At 35.7% G+C, this 23,728-nt stretch overlaps 1 long non-coding RNA gene across 1 annotated transcript in view; it reads right to left on the bottom strand.

The window, feature by feature from the left end:
- Positions 1-10,179: 10,179 nt before the first annotated feature.
- The window catches only part of LOC138924703 (uncharacterized), a 33,767-nt gene continuing 20,218 nt past the window's right edge, over positions 10,180-23,728 (bottom strand). The window contains exons 2-3 of the long non-coding RNA XR_011439798.1: positions 11,919-11,964; positions 10,180-10,480 (exon numbers count right to left, since the gene is read on the bottom strand). This is a non-coding gene — a long non-coding RNA (uncharacterized lncRNA). The remainder of the gene's footprint in view (positions 10,481-11,918; positions 11,965-23,728) is intronic.

Here is a 23,728-nt window from a genome sequence, read left to right as displayed (position 1 = left end):
AGTCTTGACTGGTACGTCTGGAGGAAGTGCTGGAGTTGGAAAGCCATCATTTTCAGACCATCGTAGTTTGGATTGGTTCATCAAGAAGAATCAGTGGATGCTAAACCACCCAGGTGGGGGGGTTTGATGAGGGGTGGAATATATGTTGATCTTAAAATGCTTCCCAAAAGATCGCTTATTCACTACAGGCAAAAATAGTAAGTATGAAGTAAAAACTTTGGATAATCTCTGAAACGGGAAGTCAAAATTAATAGCACCAGTAGCCTCCAGATTTGATATCCTGAGAAAGACATAAAATTACTTTAGTAGTTTTCCAGGTCAAAAGGCTTTCCCTAAGTCTAATCATGAGGAAACATCAGACAAGTAAAAAATGAGGAGTATTCTATTACAAAAATAAGGGATGTAGTCTTTAAAAATGTCAATGTCATAAAAGACAGAGAAAGATTGAGGAATCGTATAAAGGACGCTGGCAACTAAATAACAACACATTACCCTGAACTGGATCTGGCGTTGGAAAATTAAAAAAAAATGTTAGAAATGATTATTGGTCAGTTATCAAAATTGGCATATAAACATCAGATTAGATAAAAGTATTGCATCAATTTCAAATAACTGAAGTTGATAACTCTGCTATAGTTAGATAAGACAATATCTTTATTCCTTGGAAACAAGTTGAAGTATTTAGGAATAAAGGGCCATGATGTAGGCAACTTTCTCTCAAAAGCTTTAAACAAAATCAATAAAGAAAGAGCAAAGGTAAAATGAATGGGGCAAAATGTTAACATAGGGGAATCTGGGGAAATTGTAAAAAGTTGTTTACTATTTTTGTATCTTTTCTCTAAGTTTGAAATTATTTCCTCATAAAAGTGGCTTCGTGAAGCTTTTGTTTGTTTAACATGGTAAAGTTTGGTATTTTTAAAACTTTTTTAGAATATCACTTCATGATAATACTAAAATAAATGAGATGTTTTTAGAGTGATATTAAAAGACAAGGGAATATGCTAAAAGAGAAAGAACTTTATTCAAACTGAAATCAGAAAATCTTTACAAAAAGTAGAACTGGATTGATTTCGCATTCCTGTAACTAATGTTAGTGTGGGGAAAAAATAGAGATCTTTGAAAAAGATATTTTCCTTTGCATCTGAGAGATTCATGAAAGAGCCCTGAAAGCAGAACTGAACAAGAATTCCAATTCAACTTGGAACAATGATGACATTATATAATCTCATCTTTCTCTTACAATCAAGCTGTAATGACAAAGATTTTTTATTTTGAATAGAAGAGATGAGAAAAGAGTAGATGATAAATTTGAATGCATCATCGTTTATATTTTCTCCTAAATAAACCACAACTAACCTTCTGATAAAATACACTATAAACAAAAGTTGGGTTTTGTTTTGTTTTGTTTTGTTTGTGAGGAAGATTTGCCCTGAACTAACATCTGTGCCAATCTTCCTCTACTTTGTATGTGGGATGCCTCCACAGCACGGCTCATGAGTGGAGCAGGTCTGCACCCAGGGTCTGAAACCATGAACCCGGGCCACTGAAGCAGGGTGCATGGAACTTTAACCACTTTCCTGCAGGGCTGGCCCCCAAAAGTTAGTTTTGAATGTTATTAGCATGACTTAAGAAACAATGGAATTAATTGTGAGGTATCGATAAATAGGATGCTAAACAGATTGATGGGAATATGAATTATATTTGTTAGAAGCATTACTCCTGAGGTTATAATTACTTACAAAGTAGGAAAATGAAACTAGCTAGATGCAAGAATATATTTAACTAAGATCCAGCAGAATCAGTTAATAGGTTTGTCGAGAATATTGCTGCTGTCAACTTCTATCGCCGTTGCAGGCCGAATAACAAATTTAAGACTATTCTACTAATAGGAAGCACAGATGGAAACTGTAGTTTATTAAAATCTCATCTTAAAAGAAGTGGCTGTTTTATTTTATTCGAAACTCTATCTGTGTTCATCTTCTTAGCCACAGTATTTCCTGAATGTCCTATACTGAGAACATGTTTTTACATGTTTTACATGTTTATAAAGCACCATGACTGGGGAGGATGTTATGTGTGCCTATGAATTTTTTTAAAATAATTGCTTTGAGATATAATTCATATACTATAAAATTCTTCCTTTAAAAGAGTACAATTCAGTGCTTTTTAGTATAGTCACAAAGTTGCACAATCACTACTAATTTTGGAACATTTTTATCACCTCAAAAAGAAACCCCAAAAAGATACTATTAGCCATTTCATCACCTCAAAAAGATACCCAAAGCAGTCATCCCCCGACTCCTGTCCCTGAGAACCAACAAACTACTTTCTGTCAGGATGGATTTGCTCTCGGCCTTTGTGTCTGAGCTCCTTCACAGCATACCTTTTTCAAGGTTCATCCATGTTGCAGCGTGTACCAGTACCTCATTGCTTTTTTGTGGCTGGATAATCTTACATTGTATGAATATCCTGCATTTTGTATTTCTATCCGTCAGTTGAAGGACAATTGGGTTGTTCCCACCTTTTTACTGTTATGAATAATGCTGCTGTGAACATTTGTGTATATGCTTTCGTGTGGACATGCGTTTTCAATTCTCTTGGGGTATTGCCCCAGCAACATTTGTTGAAAAGACTATTCTTTCTCCTGTGTGTTGCCTTGGCATCCTTGTATAAATAATTGACAATAAATTTGAAGGTTTATTTCTTGACTCCCAATCCTATTCCACTGATCTCTACGTTTATCCTTATGCCAGTGCTATGCTGTCTTAATTGCTGTAGGATTGTAGAAAAATTCTGAAGTCTGAAAGTATAAATCCTCCAACTTTATTCTTCTTTCTGGGAATATTTTGATTATTCTCAGTCTCTTGAGTTTCCATATGAATTCTAAGATCAGCTTAAACGTCTGAAAAAAAGGCAGCAGGAATTCAATACATCATTTTGTAGTTTCAGTATGCAAGTTTTGCACTTATTTTGTTATATTTATCATAAGTACTTTACTCTTTCTGATACTATTATGAATAATTTTTTTTCTTAATTTCACTTTCAGATTGTTCATGTTAGTGTTTCAAAATACAATTAATGTTTTATATTGAACTTGTGTCCTACAAACTTGCTGACCTCATTTATTAACTCTAATAGTTTTTTTGTATTATTTATGATTTTCTATATTCAAGATTATGTCATCTTCAAATAGTTATAGTTTAATTTCTTCCTTTCCTATCCATTTTCTTTTATTTCTTTTCCTTGTCTCATTGACCTTGTTAGAACCTCTAGTAAAATGTTGAATAGAAGCGATGAGCGTAGAAATCCTTGTCTTGTTCTTGACCATAAGGGGAAAATATTCAGTCTTTTACCATTAAGTATGATGTGGCATTTTGGTAGATAACCTATATCAAGTTGAGAAAGTTCCATTCTATTACACAGTGTTGAGTGTTTTTACCTTAAATAGGTGTTGTATTTGGTGTGTAGTTTTCTTTTTGTAGTGCTTTGGTCTGCTTTGATATCAGGATACTACTAGACTCAGAATGAGTTGAAACGTATTCCTTGCTCTTCTATTTTGGAAGAGATTGTGAAGGATGGGTATTGTTTCCCTTAAACGTTTGGTAGAATCCACTATGAAACCGTCAAGGCCCAGACTTTTCTTTGTGAGAAGTTTTTAATTACTAATTCAATCTCTTTATTTATCATTGATCTATTCAGATTTTCTATTTCTTCTTGAGTCAATTTTGGTTGTTTATGTTTTTCTAGAAATTTTCCCCATCTAGTTTATCTAATTGGCTATTTAAGAGTGTCTTGCTTAATTTCCACATAAAAGTGAATTTGCCATATGTATTTCTGATACTGTATTAATATTTTAAACTTGTCTGTCATTTTATTTTTTGTTTATCATTTTTTTCTTCCCATTTTTTCATTTCACTTTTTCCTTTTCCCTGCCTCCCTATATACTACTTGAATATCTTTTAGGGTTCCATTTTGATTTGTCTATAGTGTTTTTGAGTATATATCTTTATGCAGCTTTTTTTCCCTTTTTTTTAAAGATTGGCACCTGAGCTAACAACTGTTGCCAATCATTTTTTTTTCTGTTTTTGCTTTTCCCCCCAAATCCTCTAGCTACCTAGTTGTATATTTTAGTTGTGGGTCCTTCTAGTTGTGGCACGTGGGACACTGCCTCAGCATGGCCTGACAAGCAGTGCCATGTCCATGCCCAGGATCCGAACTGGCTAAACCCTGGGCTGCTGAAGCAGAGTGCGCAAACTTAACCACTGGGCCATGGGGCTGGCCCCCTATACAGCTTTTTAGTGGTTTCTTTAGGCATTATATTGAATGTTCAAGTGAATTAGAGAAACCTTACCTCCTGTTTATGTCTCTCTATCCTCCCATGTTTATAATATAGTTGTCTTAAATACTTTCTCTACACATATGTAGCTATAGTACTATAATTTTTGCTCAACTGCCAAGCATAAATTGGAAAACTCAACAGAAGAAGAAAAACCTATATACTTACCCATATTTTTCTTACCATGTTCTCTTTTCCTTCCCAGTCTTCCCAGGTTTCTTCTACCGTTTCCTTTCCGTGAAAAAAGACATCTTTTGGCAGTTCATTTAAGGTAGGTCAGCTGGTGACAAATTCTATCGGTTTTCCTTCCTTTGAGAGTGTCTTGATTTCCCCTTCATTCCTGAAGGACATTTTCCCTGGCATACGATTCTGGGTTAATATTCTTTTCTTTCAGGACTTAAAAAATGTTGTGCCACCTTTTTTAGGCCTTCATGATTTCTAATAAAAAGTTCTGCTGTCATTCTAATTGTTTTTTCCCTATATGTAAAGTGTCATTTTTTTGCTGGATGCTTTCAAAGTTTTTTATTTATCTTTACTTTTTGCAAGTTAAATTAAGATGTATCTTAGCATGTATTTCTTTGGATTTATCCTGTTTGGAGTTGCTCAGCTTCTTGAATCTACCTTTACACTTTTTTTGGGCCAAATTTGGGAAGATTTCAGCCATTACTTCTTCGAGTACTTTTTCAGCTCTGTCTTCTTTCTTCTCTACTTCCAGAACTCCAGTGATTTGAATGTTAGGTCTTTTGTTATAGTCCCACACGTCCTTGAGGCTCTCTTAACTTTTTTTTTTAGTTTATTTTCTCTTTCTTTTTCAGAGTGGGTAATTTCCATTGTTCTTTCTGCCGTTCCTGGTTTTTGCCTCTGCCCTGTGTTTTGCTATTGAGCATACCAACAAAGCTTTTAAAATTACACTTATTGTATTTTTCTTTTATAAAATATATTTGGTTCTTCTTTATATCTTGTCTGTTTTGACTGAGACTTTTTATTATTTTCTTGAGGCTTTCTAACTTTTCATTTGTTTCAGGTGTGTTTGCAGTTGCTCATTGCAGTATTTAGACCATGGCTGCTTTAAAATCCTAAATTTCTCTTTTTTCTTGGTGTTGGCATCTACTGATTGTCTTTTTTAATTCCGTTTGCGATATCCCTTGTTCTTGATCATGAGCAATTTTTTATTTAAACCAGGACAATTTCATAATATGTTATAAGACTCTGGATCTTACTTAAGTATTTTTTTAGCTGGCTAAGTATGGCACCAATCCTGCAAGGGTGGAGAAGGGCTGCTTCATTATTGCCAGGTGGAGATAGGAGTCCAGGTTCTCTACTCAGCCTCCATTGACGTAAAGAGGAGTGTTATTATTATTGCTGGATCTCCTCATGTGATTGCCACTGATACTATGGTGGGGTGGCCTCATGACCACTGGGTGATGTTGAAAGTTATGACTCCCCACTAGGCCTCTTCTGATACCACTCTATTGGGGAGTGGGAAGGGCACTTTGTTAATGATGAGTGGGTGTGAAAGTTCTCTCTATGCGGTGTCCAGTGACACCTCTGGTGATGTACTTCATTGCCATCCAGTGGGAATGATAGCCCCAACTTCTTATTGACATAATCCTTATCAATCCCTTCCTCTGATACAATCCCAGTAGGGATGTAAGAGCCCCTCATTACAGCCTCTCAGCATGGAAGTTAAGTGCCACACTCAGCTTTTCCTGATGTGGGTGAGGATGTGGCCACAGATTTTTTGGTAGTTTTTTCTGTTTGGCTGAAGTCAAGCAGTTATTGTCTGTAAGTTTTCTGTCTTGCTTGGCTGCCCTTACTTGTGGCTATACAGCAGACTTTTGTTGTTGTTGCTGTTTATAATTTGTACTCATTGGTATTTCTAGGTTTTTGGCTTGTTCAGCTCCAAGTCTGGGATACATGAGGCAAAAAGAAAACCCAGGGAACTCACTACCATATTGTTCCTTGGGCCCCAAGATCCCAGCTGATCTTTCTTCTTCTCTGTATTGTTCAGAATCTTCTTATGTTTGTGTATATATAATGTCCAGAGTTCCTGGTTTTATTTACTAAAAGGAATCGGGAAAAGCGTGCTTACTCCATCTTCCTGGAAGCTGAAGTCTTGTATTTTTTACTATTTTTTTTAGTGCATTACTATCACAATAGTTTACCTGGATATTACAATTAACGTCTTAAAACAATTTAGTTCAGATGAATACCAACTTGATTCAGTAGTGTACCAAATGTTTATTCCTATATACCTCCATATCCTCCTCCTCCTCCGTGCATTATTGTGCATATTTTAGGATAAAATGTCCTTTCATTTTAATCTGAAGGACTCCCTTTAGTATTTCTTCTAGGGCAGGTCTGCTAGCAATGAATGCTTTCTGTTTTTGCCCATCTGGGAATGTCTTATATCTCCTTCATTTTTGAAGGGTAGTTTTACTGGATATAGAATTCTTGGTTTATAGTCTTTTTCTTTTAGTACTTAGAATCTGTCATCCTGCAGTCTTCTATTCTCCATGACGTCTATTGAGAAGTCAGTAGTTGTTCTTCTTGAGGTTCCCTTGTACATGATTAGCTTTATTCGTTGCTTTCAAAATTCTCCTTGGATTTGGTTCTCAAATCCAAACTATTTGACTATGTTACTAATTATGCTGCTGGAGTTTGTTGAGCTTCTTGGATGTGCCAATTAATACTTTTCATCAAATTTGGAAGTTTTTGGCCATTACTTGTTCGAATATTCTTTTTGTGCTTCCTTTCCTCTTCTTCTAAGACTCCCATTATGCATATGTTGGTACAAGTGCTATTGTCTCATTGGTCTTGAGGCCCTGTTAATTTTCTTCACTCTTTTATCTTTCAGTTCCTCAGACTGGACAACTGCAATTAACTTATCTTCAAATTCACTGATCCATTCTTCTGCCAGTTCAAAGCTGATTTTAAATGCCCTTAGTGAATGTTTCATTTCAATTATTCAAAATTTGTATTTGGTTCTTTTTGTAAAAAGTAATCTATATCTTTATTGATATTCTTCATTTGGTGAGACATCACTCTCAGACTTTCCTTTAATTCTTTAGACATGTTTTCCTTTAGTTCTTTGAACATACTTAAAATGCTGTTTTGAAGTATTTGTTTTTGTAAGATCAATGTCTGGGTTTCATTATGGACAGTTTCTTTGACTGTTTTTTATCTTATATATGGGCCATACTTTGTGTGTCTTATATTTTTTTTGGTTGAATATTGGACATTTTAAATAAAATAATGTGATAATTCTTGTTATCACTCCATGATTTTCTATGCATTTTGTTATTGTTGTTGCTATTGTTTATTTGTTTAGTGACTTACCTGGACTAATTCTATAAAGTCTGTATTCTTTGTCATGTGTAGCCACTGAAGTCTCTGCTTAGTGAGAAAAACTATCTTTATATTTCTCCCTTCTATAAAATAAACTTTTGAATGGAGAAGGTACTAACAAGGGAGGGAAAAATTAAAAGAAAAAAGGCACAAGTGAAACCAGATGATAAGGTAAGGACATGCATCCATGCCACATGGCCCAGACCCCTACAGTTACAGCTTATACACTGGGCTGAATTTAGAGAAGAATGTGGAACTCCTGCATGACAAAATCAAAGGATGGCTGCTGAATTCCTCAGTTTACCTACTCTAAGCCCTGAAAAATAAACTTGATTGTTTTTCCTTAATGGTACAACCTAAACACATGTAGTATAATATAGTTACAGATAAAAGTGATTGTTGATTATCCTCATTTTTAAAGATAAGGAAAATGATATTGACAGGAGTTAGGTGCTTTTTCCCAGGTCACCAAATTCTTAGTGGCAGAGTTGAGTTTTAAAACACAACCTCTTTTCCATTCACTATGCTACTTTCATCATAACATTCTATTATGTCTGTAGATAAAACTTCTTTTATTCTTTTGACTTAATACACTGAGATTACTCTCTTGTGAATTTTTTGTACAATATGTGTGTTATTGAACTCAGACTGCAGAGTTTCCATAAGAAATAGTTCTATAGCTCTGCATCAATATAACAGGACAGAGCTTCCAGATACAATGGAGGAGTGTATGTTGCAGATGGGTGGCCTGTGGTTTTTATGTGGGGTGCCAAATCACTTGATATATGAGTATTAGGATAGGTGTGAAAGTGAATTCTCTTTGCTCTGTAAGCATGGTATGCCATCATCTAAATATAGTGTAAGCTTCTTAAAACTATTTCCTTCTCTTCAATTTTTTCTTTTAAATGTTGGAATGTATTTTTCTAAAATTTCCAACAAGTATATTAAAAAATTAACGTCTTGCCCCCAATAACCATAAAAGCTATAAAGTAGCCTATGTTAATGTCTCCTTATCATATTCTTTTTAAAAATGAATATTATTAAAAGATTAGAGAATGTCTGAAATATGGGTCTTAGTTATATCTTGATATTTGTCCATAATAAATAAATAAATGCCAAAAAGAAATATTATATTCAAAAATGATTTTCTGATCTGGCAACATTATTATTCATTGGAGCTTTCATTTATATTAGCATTTTAGATGAAAAATTAGCTTTAGTATCCAATTCAACTTTAAAAATCAAATCTGGACACAGTATATTGATTCAGAATTTGGAACATCACTTCTCATCATATCATGTTGCCACAAAATGTATCATGGCATGATGACCCTGGCTTCAATCTTTGATATGAATAATTAGAAGAAAAAACAATATGGATCAAGATTATCAAAAGGAAATTCAGAAAGGAAAGAATGTATTTAACGACATCTACAGAAAAGGCAGCACCCATTGTTGAAGTGTCAGGGTTTCTGCTTCCTAATGATGGAAGTGAGAGGTTGGAGGATAAGAAGCTTTAGTTCTAAAAGAATGGCTTCCCCAATGCCATGACCTCCCCAAATCGCCAAAGGTCAAACTATCTCAGAAATTGAGTGTGTATCCAGGGACAATAGGTTGATAATATCTCCCTGAGATAGGAGAGATCAAGGTTATATAGACATTTCCAAATGATCCAGAGTCTTTTAACATCAGCTGACTGCCATTCCTGGGTGGTGAAGCAGAAGAAAGATCTCAGTGATAATGTGTGTCTGTGAATTACCTCTGAGGTTAATGGTGTTCTGATCCATCCTGTTCTTGTTAATATGAGATTGAGAAGACAGATAAAAAGGCAGGAGTTACCAACTTTAGAGGCAAGCTAATTCCAGCTACTTCTCTGTGAGTCATTCAGTAGCTTGCCAATTAAAAAAATCACCCTAGCACTCACATTCTGTTGATATTTTCTGACATAACTTTTAATTTGCTGAATAATGCTTTGGGGAGGGAAAAGGAAGAGGAGAGAGGGAAAAGAGGGAGGGAGCGAGGGAGAAACTACAACTTGGCCCTAGTTAAAGGCATACTATTTCTATCAGATTTTTTTTTTTTTAATACAACATGCTCAGCATTGAACTAATAAAAATCAGGAGTCCTGGGCACTAGGCCATCCTATCTGTGCCTTGCTTTGCAACTTACAGATGCTACCAAGAAACTCTTTGGCTTTCACTATTCTTTGCCAAAAAATTGGAAAATTTCACTAGAATTTATCTAAAATTCTGTCTCAGTTGCAAAAGTGATATGATCAATTATGTGCCACATTTTTTATACACACTATCGCATTTAATGATCACTACAGTTAAGTTCTATAACCTCTGTTTTATAGATGAGATTATGGAGACCTAGGGTAGTTAAAGAATTTATCTCAGTTGCCCTCATAAAAGAAAGAGTGCAGACAGGTGACTAGACCTTAGGTCTGTCTGCCTTCAAAGACTACGAAAATTTTACTACACCAAGCACAGTACTTTGCAAAATAATAGATATTTATTTTAATGTTGAAATGAATGGTATTTCTTCAAGCATAAAGTTTTATTTTCATAAGCCTATGGGGGTCCTTTGATGAGACAGCTTATATTACATTATCAACATTCTTTCCTGGCACAGTGTCTGGTTCACAGTAGGCACTGAACATCCTGAATGAATGGAAGAACTGACCGTGCTGACCACAAAATCATCCACATTCCGTTCCACAATCTATTGGTTGTAGTTCTACTTTACTTCTTCATGAAAGACGATCCCTGATTTCTTCATTCTTCTCTAATGTGACTATTAAAAGAAAGATATATATATATATATATATATACTAAAATATAGCTTAACAAGGGAAAAGAGAGATTGCATATTCATTCTCAGAAAAGAATCCCAAATGACAGACATGAAGCTCATCATCATCAGAAGACATCCACTAGCTGATCTTGCAGGTGACCTAGAAGCAGAACCTTATTAAAAAAAAAAACAAAAACTCATATGCTTTACTAATCATAAGCTATTCACTTTGCATTTTAAGTGAATACTAAATAGAGTATATGCCTTGGAGTCAGACAAACCAGGCTTCCAAACCCAGCAATGTAACTGTAGGCAAATCTCTTAGCTTGCTCTTAAGAATGGTCAAAATTATTGCACTTTCATGTTGGTAGTGAGAATTAGAAGTAATATTACTAAGTTATTGGCAAATAAGTCCTCAGTAATTGGCATTTACTGTGGTGAAAAACAAAGGAGATGTCCTCTTTGGCTTGCTATGTGAAAAAAGTGAGGTTTTTTTAATAGGATAAATTTGAATTATATTGTCAGACTTTAAGTTTGTTAAGATGTTTCCATGGACAACTGTCTAGAGAAGCACATAACTAATATGAGTTATATTTTCCAGCTCTATTAATGCTTTGTTTTTCTCCCACATGTCTTTCAGGGACTGTATTACTTTGTAAAACTAATATGGATGATTTCTTGAATCTCTTTGTTATGGAGCCAGCTCTAGACAAGTTAATCTGCACAGTATAAACCAGAAGGAAGCTGTATAACAGCAACTGCATGGACTAGAACATAGCTAATTATGGTAGTGAGGTGCCATCCGGGAACATGTGAGCAGGTAGGTACCTGGACTGACCTTAGACAAGGACTATAGAACAAACTTGCTCTAAACAGCCACACGGTTTGAATCTAACCAAACATTATTACCTTTGTCTTTGATTTCTTTGGAATGCCACCAAGGCCCTATTGTTGTAACAAGACTGTGGTCTCTATTTATTAACTTAGTGTTGTAACCTGACAGTTTCATAACTGGCATTAAAATTACAGAATCAAAACCCTGAGTGCATACATGCAAATTATTCAGGTTAAAAGAAACACAGCTGGGAAATACAGAGACTCAAATCCCTTTACTAATTTTAACTTCATATAACTCACAATTTTGAAATAATAGGAAGATCTCAAGAGTAATAATGATATACAGCAGCCAACAAGTTTAGAGTAATAGCAAAGTCTCTTTGTTCTTTGGTTTAAATTAAACTAGTTTGTAAATATATATAAAATTTTTTTTTTAATTTCAGGTTTTCCTTCTGTGTTTCCATTCTTACAGTCTGGTTTAATCAATAGTACCAATAGGTGGGTGTAATTCTACACTGCGAAACCCAGGATTATGATTGCACAATAGGGATCCATCCACCTTCCCCTGTACCTTTAGCCATAGGAGTCTAATGAAGGGTACCTTTGGTCCATGGAGTGAGCATATTCAGTGAGACTCTTTCATGGTTCTGTTTCACAGGGAGAATACAAAAAATAAGAGCTTAGGCACCAGAATCTGAACACAGATGCAACTTGCTAATTCATTTATTCATTCAGCAACTATTTATGAGACAGACACTATTTTGGACAAAATAGCGAACAAAACAGATAAGTTCCTGCCTTCATATTTTTTACTATTCTAGTGGGAGAACACAGAAAAAATGAAGCAGAAAATAGAAGAACTATAAGGGAGAGCAGACACAGTGACTGCTGCGATGTGAAGAAGGTGTTGTTTGACAAATTACCAACTCAATTTACTAGCTCTATTACTTTTGGAGGGTGGTTGAATATCTCTAAGTAACTATCAAAAGTAGATAATATTACTAAATTCATAGGGCTGAAGTGAACCAATATATATAAAGTGCTGAACTCAGTGGCTGGTACATAGTAAGTGCTCAAAAAAATCTAAGCCAACAGAAAGGAACTCTCTCAACTTGATGAACATTATCTTCAAACCCTACAGCTAACATCATACTTAATGGTGAGAAATTTGAAGCATTCCCACTAAGATCAGGTACAAGACAATGATATCCTCTCTCACCAATCCTTTCCAATATTGTACTGGAAGTCCTTGCTAATGCAATAAGGCAAGAAAAGGAAATAAAAGGTGTATAAATTGTGAAGGAAGACATAAAATTGTTTTTGTTCACAAATAACATGATTGTCTATGTAGAAAATTTAAAAGAATTGACTCCAAAACTCTTAGAACTAATAAGGGATTATAGCAAGGTTGCAGGATACAAGGTTAATATATAAAAGTCAATGCTTTCCTATATTTCAACAATAAACAAGTGGAATTTTAAATAAAAAACTCAATACCGTTTACAGTAGCCCCCTCGAAAATGAAATACTTATGTATAAATCTAACAAAATATATACAACATCTATGTGAGGAAAACTAGAAAACTCTGATGAACTAAATCAAAGGAAAACTAAATAAATGGAGAAATATTCCAAGTTCATGGATAAGAAGACTCAATATTGTCAAGATGTCAGTTCTTCCCAACTTAATCTATAGATTCAATGCAATCTCAATTAAAAACTCAGCAAATTATCTCATGAATATTAACAAACAAATTCTAAAGTTCATACGGAGAAGTAAAAGACATAGAATAGCTAGTACGATATTGAAGGAGAAGAGCAAAGTTGGAGAACTAATGCTTTCTGACTTCAAGACCTACCCTAAAGCCACACTAATCAAAATGGTGTGGTATTGGCACAAGAATAGATGAAAGATTGACGCAACAAAATAGAGATTCTAGAAATAAACAACCATAAATATAGTTAAGTGATCTCTGTCAAAGGGGCAAAGGCAATACAATGGAGCAAAGACAGTCTCTTCAACAAAATGGTGCTGGAACAACTGGAACAGCTGAAACAAAATCTAGATGACCTTGGTTACAGTGATACCTTTTTAGATAGAACACCAAAGACACAAACACGAAAGAAATAATCTATAAGCTGGACTTTAGTCAAATGAAAAACTTCTGCTCTGTGAAAGACTATACCAGGAGAATTAGAAAACAAAGCACAGACTGGGAAAAATATTTGCAAAAGATACATCTTATAAAGGACTGTTATCGAAAAAATGCAAAGAATTCTTAAAACTTAACAATAAGAAAACAACCTGATTAAAAAATGGGCCAAAGATCTTAACAGACAGCTCAACAAGATGATATATAGATGACAAATAAACACATGAAAAGATGCTCCACATCATAAGTCATCAGGGAAATGCAAATCAAAACAATAATGAGAGGCTGTCCCCGTGGCCGAGTGGTTAAGTTCATGCGCTCTGCTTTGGTGGCCCAGGGTTTCGCCGGTTCAGATCCTGGGCATGGACATGGCACCCCTCATCAAGCCATGCTGAGGCGGCATCCCACATGCCACAACTGGAAGTACCCACAACTAAAAATACACAACTATGTAATGGGGGGCTTTGGGGAGAAAAAGGAAAAATAAAATCTTTAAAAACAAAACAAAACAATAATGAGATAACATTTTGGAATGGCCAAAATCTGGAACACTGACAACACCAAATGCTGAGGAGGATGTGGAGTAACAGCAGCTCTCATTCATTGCTGGTTGGAATGAAAAATGGTACAGTCACTTTGGAAGACAGTTTGGTGCTTTCTTAAAAAACCAAACATATACTTACCATGTTATCCAGCAACTGTACTCCTTTGTATTTACCCAAAGGAGTTGAAAATTTATGTCCACACAAAAACCTGCACACAAATGTCTATAGCAGCTTTATTCATAATTATCAAAACTCGGAAGCAATCAAAATGTCCTTCAAGAAGTGAATGGACAAATAAATTGTGGGAAATTCGGCACTAAAAAGAAATTAACTATCAAGCTGGGGGAAACTTAAGTACACATTACTTAAGTACATATTACTAAGTGAAAGAATCCAATCTTAGAAGGCTGCATACCATATGATACCAACAATATGACACTCTGGAAAAGGCAAAATTACAGAGACAATAAAAAGATCAGTATTTGCTGAGGGTTGGAGGGAGGGAGAAAGAAATAGGCAGAGCACAGAGAAATTTTAGGGTAGTGAAAAGGCTCTGTATGATATTATTATGATGGATATATGTTACCTTACATTTTTTTAAACCCATGGAATATACAACACCAAGAATGAATCCCAAGATAAACTATGGATTTTGCATGATTATGATGTGTCAATGTAGGTTCATCCTTGGTAAAAAATGTACCATTCTGGTCAGTGATGTTGATAATGGGGAAGGCTATGCCTATGTTGGGACAGGGAATAGATGGGAAATCCCTCTACCTTGCTCTCAATTTTATTGTAAAACTAAAACTGCTCAAAAAAAAGTCTTAAAAAATCCAAGCCATTGTTTTCATTGCTAATTAAATTTAATTAATTGATTTGCATTTTTTCTCTCTACTCACTATTTACATTTGTTCCACAAGTTAAGGAAATATTTATTATTTACTATGTCAAAGCACTGTTTTAGGTGTTGCTGGGTATGTAACAGAAAATAAGGCAAAAACGACAACAAAACATCCTGCCCACGGGGAGTTTATGCTCTAGTACACATACTCTCAATTGCTCAGATTTCTTATCTCTAATACTTACTTCTTCCATCTTCCTTCAACTACCCTCTCCTCTGGTTATACCCTTGATTTTATCATCACAAATCACCTTTAAAAGCTCAAACTCAAGTAGGCCATTTTTTTGACTATCACCTTTAATGCTTCTAACCCACCTATTCTGATTCTCCAATCATATTAGAATGACACAGAGATTGGCAAAGCCCTGTACAAAGCTAATACACAAATTCACTAAATGTTTCATATTTTTATGTTTGTGGGTTGGACAATTCAACATTGGAATTGTATCAACTCTCTCCAAATTGATATACAGATTTATTGCAATTATAACCAAAATATCAAATAATTGTTTTATTTTCTTCAGAACTTGAAAACAAACTCTAAAATTTGTGTGGAAATACAAAGGTCTAAAAATATCCAAGACAGCATGAAGAAAAAGACGAAGGTTATAGGGCTTGCTCTATAAATATCAAGGATAATTATGAAGATAGAGTAATTAAGAGCAGGTAGTAGTAGTGAACGACAGAAAAAGATATGAGTGAAACAGAATAGAAGATCAGAAACAGAGCCACACAAATATGAATATTTGATTTGTAACATTAGTAGTTCTATAAAACATCGAGGGAAATAGTCTTTTCGATAACCATTGTAAGAACTGATTATCCATAAGTAAAGCACAAAATTAAATGAACCTCTATCTCACCTAATACATACACACACACACAATCAATTCCTGATGAATTATACAGCTAAATGTGAAAAGCACCAAATAAAAGTTCTAGAATATAATGTAGAAGTCTCTCAATATAATCTTCAGGATTTTCGGGGTAGGGAGTGGTTGACTAAGCAAGACACAAAAAGAATTAGGCAAAAACAGGAAAACTGATAAATGGACTACATTAAAATGAAGAACTCATCCTCATCAAAGATAGCACTTAAAGACTAAAAGAGGCAACCTACAGATAAGAAAAATATGTTTGCAATATATGTAACCCACAAAAATTGCATATTCAGAATATATTAAAAATTCTTAAAATGCAATAAGAAAAAGGCAAAAAGAGGAAAAATGGGCAAAAATCTTAAAGAGCATTACAAAAAATGCTCAATCTTACTAATAATCAGGGAAATAAAAGCACCCTAAAATCACAGCAAGATACAACTCATCAATGAACAGAATGGCAACAATCCAATAGTGTCGTAACACCAAGCGTTGGCAAGGATGTAGGTCAATACGGATTTTCACCATTTGCTGGTGGGAGTGAAACTGTTAAGATTACTTTGGAGAGCACTAAGCCGTATTTCATAGATCTGGAAGGCAGATATAATATGAAACAGCCCATTTCATGCCTAGGCATAAACCCCATAAAAATGCTTGCCTACGTTCACTAGGATGGATGCACTTGAAGGTTCAGAGTGCATAGTTCAATACTACAAAGGACCCAAATGCCCAATAACTGTAAGATGGATACACAAATTATAGTATATTCATATGCTGGAATACTAAACAGCAATGAAATTAAACTACAGATGCATACAAAAACATTTATGAATCTTAAAAACAGAATGTTAAAGGAAAGAAGGCAATACAGTAAGAAAAGTAATGTATGATTTCATTCATGTAAAATTAAAAACAAGAAAAATAAACTTTGTTTTACTAACGCGTTTTTAGGTAGCAACTCTAAAGAAGGGAAGTAAATACTGTAAAACTCAGGACAGTTATTGAAGCAGGAGAGAGGGAGGGGAGGTCTGCGTAGGGAGCTTCTGGGAACCTGCTGTGTTCCATGTCTTGATCTGAGTAGAGATCACAGGGGGTTTGTCCTCCATCAGTTTGTTAAACTGGGCATTTGTGTGTTCTTATCTTTGTTATAAAATAGGAAAAAAAATAAGACGTAATTACATTAAAACAGCTGTGGAAGCAGCTATCACATTTTAATGTTTGTAGACAACTCTTTGAAGAAAAGGTTGAGAGATTGCCGTAGAGCAACATCTTGAAGAGGAAGAAGTATGAGCGAGAGGGGGTCCCAATACTGAGAGGATTTGAAGACATTTACAAATAAATGAAAGCAAAAAATGTAAAATTGTGAGCAAGGCAAAAAGAGAAAGAGAGTTGCAGTTTGGACCTCGAGAAGATGAAAGGAGCTTGGATCAATCAGGGTGCCACCTGGGTACAGAAGGTATGTTCCAAAGGGTTACTTGAAAGGGATGGAGTACCTGCAGCAGTGTGAACAGGCTTAAGGGAACTAGAAGCATTGGCAAGGCACCAGGGACTTGTAACTGGAGGAAGTCCTTAAGACGCCTTGGCCTGAAGAGGTAAGGGAAGCAAAGAACGGTTTAGCCAAGTCCAAGGGAGAGCTGAAGCAGAGGAAGACGGGCTGCCCATGGGAGCCAGAACCCATATGCAGGCCCTGCTAAAATTACAGTGAGGCAGGAAAAGGACACGGGGCAAAGGACTGGAGTAGGGAAATAAATCACCTGATATCTTCTTCCTCCCATCCTCTGATTTCCTTCCGCCGCTTGCCATTGTCCAAACCCAACTGCAAACCAGAGGCTGTGAGTCGTTGAGTGATGTAGTCTGAAGAGGTTAGTCTTCTACGACTCTGAGCAGGGCAGAGACAGGCAGAGCAGTCATGCAGGGACGAGGAGGAACCAGTGTGAATTATCACACAGGACTGTGGTTAACCGAGAAAGCTTAGTGCCCAAAGGACACTTCTCCTAGGCAAGAGGAACGATAGAAACGCCTGGAGGATGATTCCCAGGTGATTTTGGTGGAAGGGAAGGAAAGTCAAGGAGCACCTTTCTGATGACCTTAATCTCAGCAGAGTCAATGCAGGGGTTGTCTGCTTGTCGGGAAGAAAAACAGGGTAGATCAGGCCATTTGGGAAGATTAGAGGAAATTTGACATTACTTAGGTGGGAAATTTAGCAGGAAGTCAATTAGGTATGGGTAAAAGAACTGCTGAGTTGCACCAATGGCAACGGGATTTTTCACATAACGAGAATTTCTGTATTTTGGTGTGTAAGCACATATTAATCAAAACCGTTTATACAGAAGTGAAAAAAGGTTTTCTTTATCTAACTACTTCTAAGGCAAAAAAGAGTTTTGAGGGCAGGAATTGTGTCTTCACACCTATTCCCACACCTCCTCTCCTCTCTTACCCATATTACAAACACTAAACACATGTGCATGCTTGTGTGTGTGCATACACAATCTAACACAATATATTTATAAAAATTGGCCCTTGAAATTTTCCTAATCATGATAGGCATTTCTTACCTTCATCTATTGTAATTAACCTAATAAAAAATACATATAAAGAGTGGTGGTTGGTTAAGTCCTGGGTTGTAGTCTTAGTTCCACGATGTAATTTTGGTGAGTGTTATGGTCTGAATGTTTGTGTCCTCTTAAAATTCATATATTGAAATACCAATGCCTGATGTGGTGGCATCAGGAGGTGGGGCCTTTGAGAGGTGCTTAAACCATGAGGGTGGAGCCATCACGCATGGGATTAGCACCATACAAAGTGGCTCCAGAGAGATCCCTAGCTCCCTCGACCAAGTGAGGACACAATAAGAAGGTACCAGATGTGAATCAGGAGAGTACTTATCAGAAGGGGACCATGATGGCGCCCTCATCTTAGAGTTCTCAGCCCCCAGAACTATAAGAAATACATTTCTGTTGTTTAGAAGCCACCCAGTCTGTGGTATTTACAGTAGTCTGACTAAGCCAGACTAGACAGTTAGGCAGGCATACATCGTCCTTAAGCATTTGCTTTTATGGAGCCATTCTACCTAAGGCTGTATGAAAGATGGTTTCTGCAGTGATTATTTTTATGGAAACCAGAAATGCGTATCCCAAATAGTTCAAGAATATTTGACTGACATGTGCATATATATTTTTCCTTATCTCTATTCATCTATTTTCTGACTTTAACAGTATGGTGATATTAAATTAAGGTAAGAAAATAATTATCTACTAATCATACGGTGTAATAAAAAGTTTCTACCCTATTCTTGGGAAATATTTAGATTTCCTTTTAAAGCCGAATGATTTAGAAAAGACCTTTGTGATCACAGCTTCTGAAATGATGGGTGATCATTCGCCAAACTATCAAGAGGCACATGCCTGCAATGTGCTGAGTGTGGCCTTGATTAGGTAACAATGAAAACATCAAGTCAAATTAAGCCAACAGTTTTTAGTCAGAAGGTAAAGGTGAGCAAGAATTTTTCAAGGTTCAGATAAACTGACATGAGGAATATGGCACTAGTTGAAATGTATGTAAATCTCCTATTATTATTAAAGCTGTAGCTAAGGAATATCTTTCACGAAAGAGTCATAAAAGTATGCAGTTCTGAGCACTATATACTCACTGGAAATTTAAGATGACAGATATGATCAGAGGCTACATTCTTACCGAGGAGAGTCTCTATCCAGAGTTCAGGTGTTCATCATGCAGGCCTTTGCTGAGGGCCAGCTATGTGCAAGGCAAGCTGTCAGGCACTAAGGAGAGTGCCAGCAGGAGGAGCAGCGGTGGGGGATGTAGGTGTACTCCTACTCCATGACCTGTTTCATTCACAAATGATTCATTGCCTTTGTTAATGACAAGGGCAGAATCCATAGTTCTCTTTGAATCATCCAAGTGTTCATACTTGCTAATCAGAGAGTAGATCATAATCAGTTACTAGACATTTCCGTCAATAGCCCCAGGGTAGTGTAAATCAGAGTTGAATGTCCTTAGTTGCCATCTGAGAAGTTTCCCCATTAAGGAATGAGTCAGCTCTGAGAAGAAGAGCACTGAGTGTGCACTGATTAAACACGGGTGTAGCAAAGGGATTACCAAGGGACAGGGACCTGGCAGAAGGGTAAACAGCATACTTTGATTATATGCTACCACCAGCTTCTAGAATATGGGAAAGTCATTCCAGAATCAGGAGACATATTTCTTATCCAATCTGCCACTAATTATCAGTGCTAAATGTGATATTTTGGCATCAAAGTGTAAAAATATTGGAATATATCTCCAAGTAATGTGCGTGTAACAGACCTCTCCAACCAGCATCTTTATCTGCAAGCCGATTGAACAAAGGGGTAGGCAGGGGTCAGGAATAGGCAGGAAGGTATCTGTTACTTGACAGTATTTTTGACAATAGAAAGTATTAGGTGGCATCAAAATGTCACAGATTCCCATTTACTAACCTTAAGTAAGTTGTTTGACCATTCTGGGTCTTGGTTTTCTCAATAAAAATTGAAGTAGTTGAGTTAAATTATCCCTAAGTTACCTTTAATTCTAACAGGCTGTGGAACAATAATTGTTTAAGATAAACAAAACATAACTGGATCCTAAGCATGATCCTTAATGTCCCCTTTTTAGGTGACAAATCATAATGGACAATGGCTTTTCTGCCACAGGATATTTATTACTATTAGAAATATTATCAACAGTACCCAAACTCTACCAGACTAGAGCTTGAACTTTTCATAATGTAGCTTTGACTAATTAGTTGATGTGTAAATAAGATTCTAAGCGATAGCAAGATTGTTGTTTAACCAGGCTAGTCTTTTGTCACTATTTCTTTTGAACGATTCTTAATCTCCACATATGCAACACATCACAAAGAATCACACGAGCTCAAAACTGTGTCCATTGGTCAATATCGAGAGCTCAAAACTTTTAGCACATACATTTTTTTCTTGTTAGTTTTTATTTTTTTATAATTGTAGTAAAATACACATAACATAAAATTTATCATTTTAACCATTTTAAAATGTACAATTCAGTGGCATTAAATATATTCACAATGTTGTGCAACTACCACCATTATCTAGTTCCAGAATTTTTTCAGTCCCACAAATGGAAACGCCATACCCTTTAGCAGTCACTCCCTATTCCTCTCTCCTCCCAGCCCCTGTCAACTGCGTTCTATCTCTATGGATTTACCCATTATGGATATTTCCTATGAAAATGAGGTCATATAATACGTGATCTTTTGTGACTGGCTTCTTTTACTTATCAAGCTTTCAAGGTTCATCTGTGTTGTAGCAGGTATCAATATTTCAATTCTTTTTATGCTGGAATAATATCCCATTGTATGTATGTGCCATATTTTGTTTACCCATTCATTGGTTGATGGACATTTGGATGGTTTCCATTCTTTTGACTATTGTGAATAATGCTGCTCTGAAGACACATACACAAGTTCTTATGTGAACACGCTTTTCAATTATCTTGGGTAAATACTTAACAGTAGAATTGTTGAGTCATATGTCTAACTATGTTTAACTTACTAAAATATTGCCAAACTGTTAATCAACTGTAGTTACACCATTTCACATTTAGTACATGTATTTTTAAATATAATTCTCAAGACATTTGTATGAGGTAGGTAAAATTATTATTCTAATAAGATGGCTGAAGGCTGAGAACTTGGGTAACTTACCTACGGTCACCAACTATAATTTGTTGGTTTCCTGATTAAACTTGGAGCTCATCCATCATAAGGATGAGTCCATAAAAACACAAACAGGAAAATATGCCTGATGTATATGTTTGTTCCTGGGATGTGAAGGCAACTTATAGCTTAATTTTGTTGTTATTGTAAACTGAATTAAACATTCTCAATCAAATTTTCTATTTCTTCTCAGTTTGAGTTACCTTCTGTTACCAAATTTGGCACAGTTTAAAATTATTTGGATTATATAATGCACTTATTCATTCAAAGGCAAACAACTTTGCAGCATGATAGCTGAATATTTGCTATTAAACTATAACAAAATTCCACACTCTTTGCTCTAAAAATTTTACCTAATTTGCATAACAAGAGAGTGGTTGTGGTATGTTTGTTTCTTTATTGAAAAGGAGAGTCTAGTGATTTTAGAAGGAAGGAAATACCATTGAGACTAAAATGCAGACATCAAGATGAAGGTTGTCACTCTAGACTCTCAAGCATCAAAGTGACACTGTTGTACTAGGATAAAAGTATCTGCAGGCCACAGTGCAGCACTCCACAGGAGCTTCCCCTTAGAGAATTCCGGAGTCTCTGAGTATCACTTGTGGACACTTCTTTTATGTGGTCCCCACTTTCCATATGAACTTCAAACACCCTTAGGCACAATTGCTTTAGTTCGATTGCAGGTGTCACAGAGCTCAAGAAAATACATCTAATCTTGTTGGGAAGGATTCAAAAATTGTCCTACTCCTTGTATAATCCGTAAAGCTAGTGTGGGTATAGGAAGTTAGGGGAATATGATCACATTTACACAATGATTTCTAGGGCATTGAGCATTCCTATGAGAAATAACATGTAGAGAATTTCTTAAAGCCAGACATTAAAGAAGAATGGTTTTAGTAAAGCAAGGTGTAGGGAGGTATACAAACATCATTGCTAAAAAATACAAATTTAGTATTTGAACAGGCAACACATTATATCAGCTGATTTTCTGTCCTGCAATCTATTTTAGCAGGTTCTCAAAAAATAACCAGGCTCTGTATTAGGTCCTCTAGATACATTGCCTTATGTCATACGTACATATATGAGAGACATCATTAGGATATGCATATGAATATAAATATGTATATGCATGCATTTATTTCATGGTGATGTTCCTTATAAAAGAAATAGTATTAACAAGATATCAACACATTCACAACTTAAATGCTTTATTATTTTACACATAAGCAAATAGATTGAAATGTAGTCTTCCTCTAGCTATGTGTAAGTTTCACTTGATGCTGAATTTTCATAAAGGAAAGATTTACACTTGTTTTAGATTAAAGCAATGGCTTCTTCAATAGTTTTAAGACAGAACTTTGAAAAAGTAATGGGGTGTAATCTGAAGATGGAATAGCTGAAATGTTTGACGCTGCGTCATGCTGATAACACATTTCTAAAACTATCACCTGGTTTTGTGAGGCACTGATGTAACTGCAGAGAAAAAAGTGGCAAAGATTAGGGCACAGACACTGGATCTCACTTAACAAAACAGATATAGTGCTAGCTTGGCCTCCTATGTATGTGGCATCCCCATTGAACTCCACATGGGATCTTTTTGTACTAAGTCTACATAATCAAGCCCATTGTTAGCCAATTTTAGAGGGAAATTAGTCCCATCCTATAAATGGATTGCTCTGTTCACTGCAGTCTGTGCTGAATGCTATCATGCATTTTCTCTTCTACTCTGCGTGATTCATTGAACATTTTATGGACTTGTTTACTACAGAGAATGAAAAGGTTACTTGCGAAGCTGGCTTTAGAAAAATCCAGGTGAGGACCAGCAATGAAAAGACTTAATTACATTTCTCAGTAATCCTCAACCCACCACAATCACATCAGCAGGAAAATGGTACCAAAAATAAAATCTCTGCAGACATCACACATAGCAAGTGAGCTTACAGACTTCCTCAGAAATCCTAGCAGGTAGGGGCAAAATCTCTTTGAATGACCCGCTAATAAATTACGAGCTGGTGGAGAAAGAAGGAATTGTTTCACATTGTTCGGGTGCTAAAATTTCCAACAGGAATGCAACAATTAAATATTTGAATTTCTTAAACATGAACATTTGGAATATGCCTTTGTTTTTAATTTAACTATATAAATTGTCATTCACTTTCAGCAATAATCATAGTCAATGGAAAGGAAAAGATAAAGAGTATGT

The sequence above is a fragment of the Equus caballus genome, chromosome 6, assembly GCF_041296265.1.
Source record: "Equus caballus isolate H_3958 breed thoroughbred chromosome 6, TB-T2T, whole genome shotgun sequence".
NCBI classification, from domain to species: Eukaryota; Metazoa; Chordata; class Mammalia; order Perissodactyla; family Equidae; genus Equus; species Equus caballus.
This window is presented reverse-complemented; position numbering and strand designations above follow the sequence as displayed.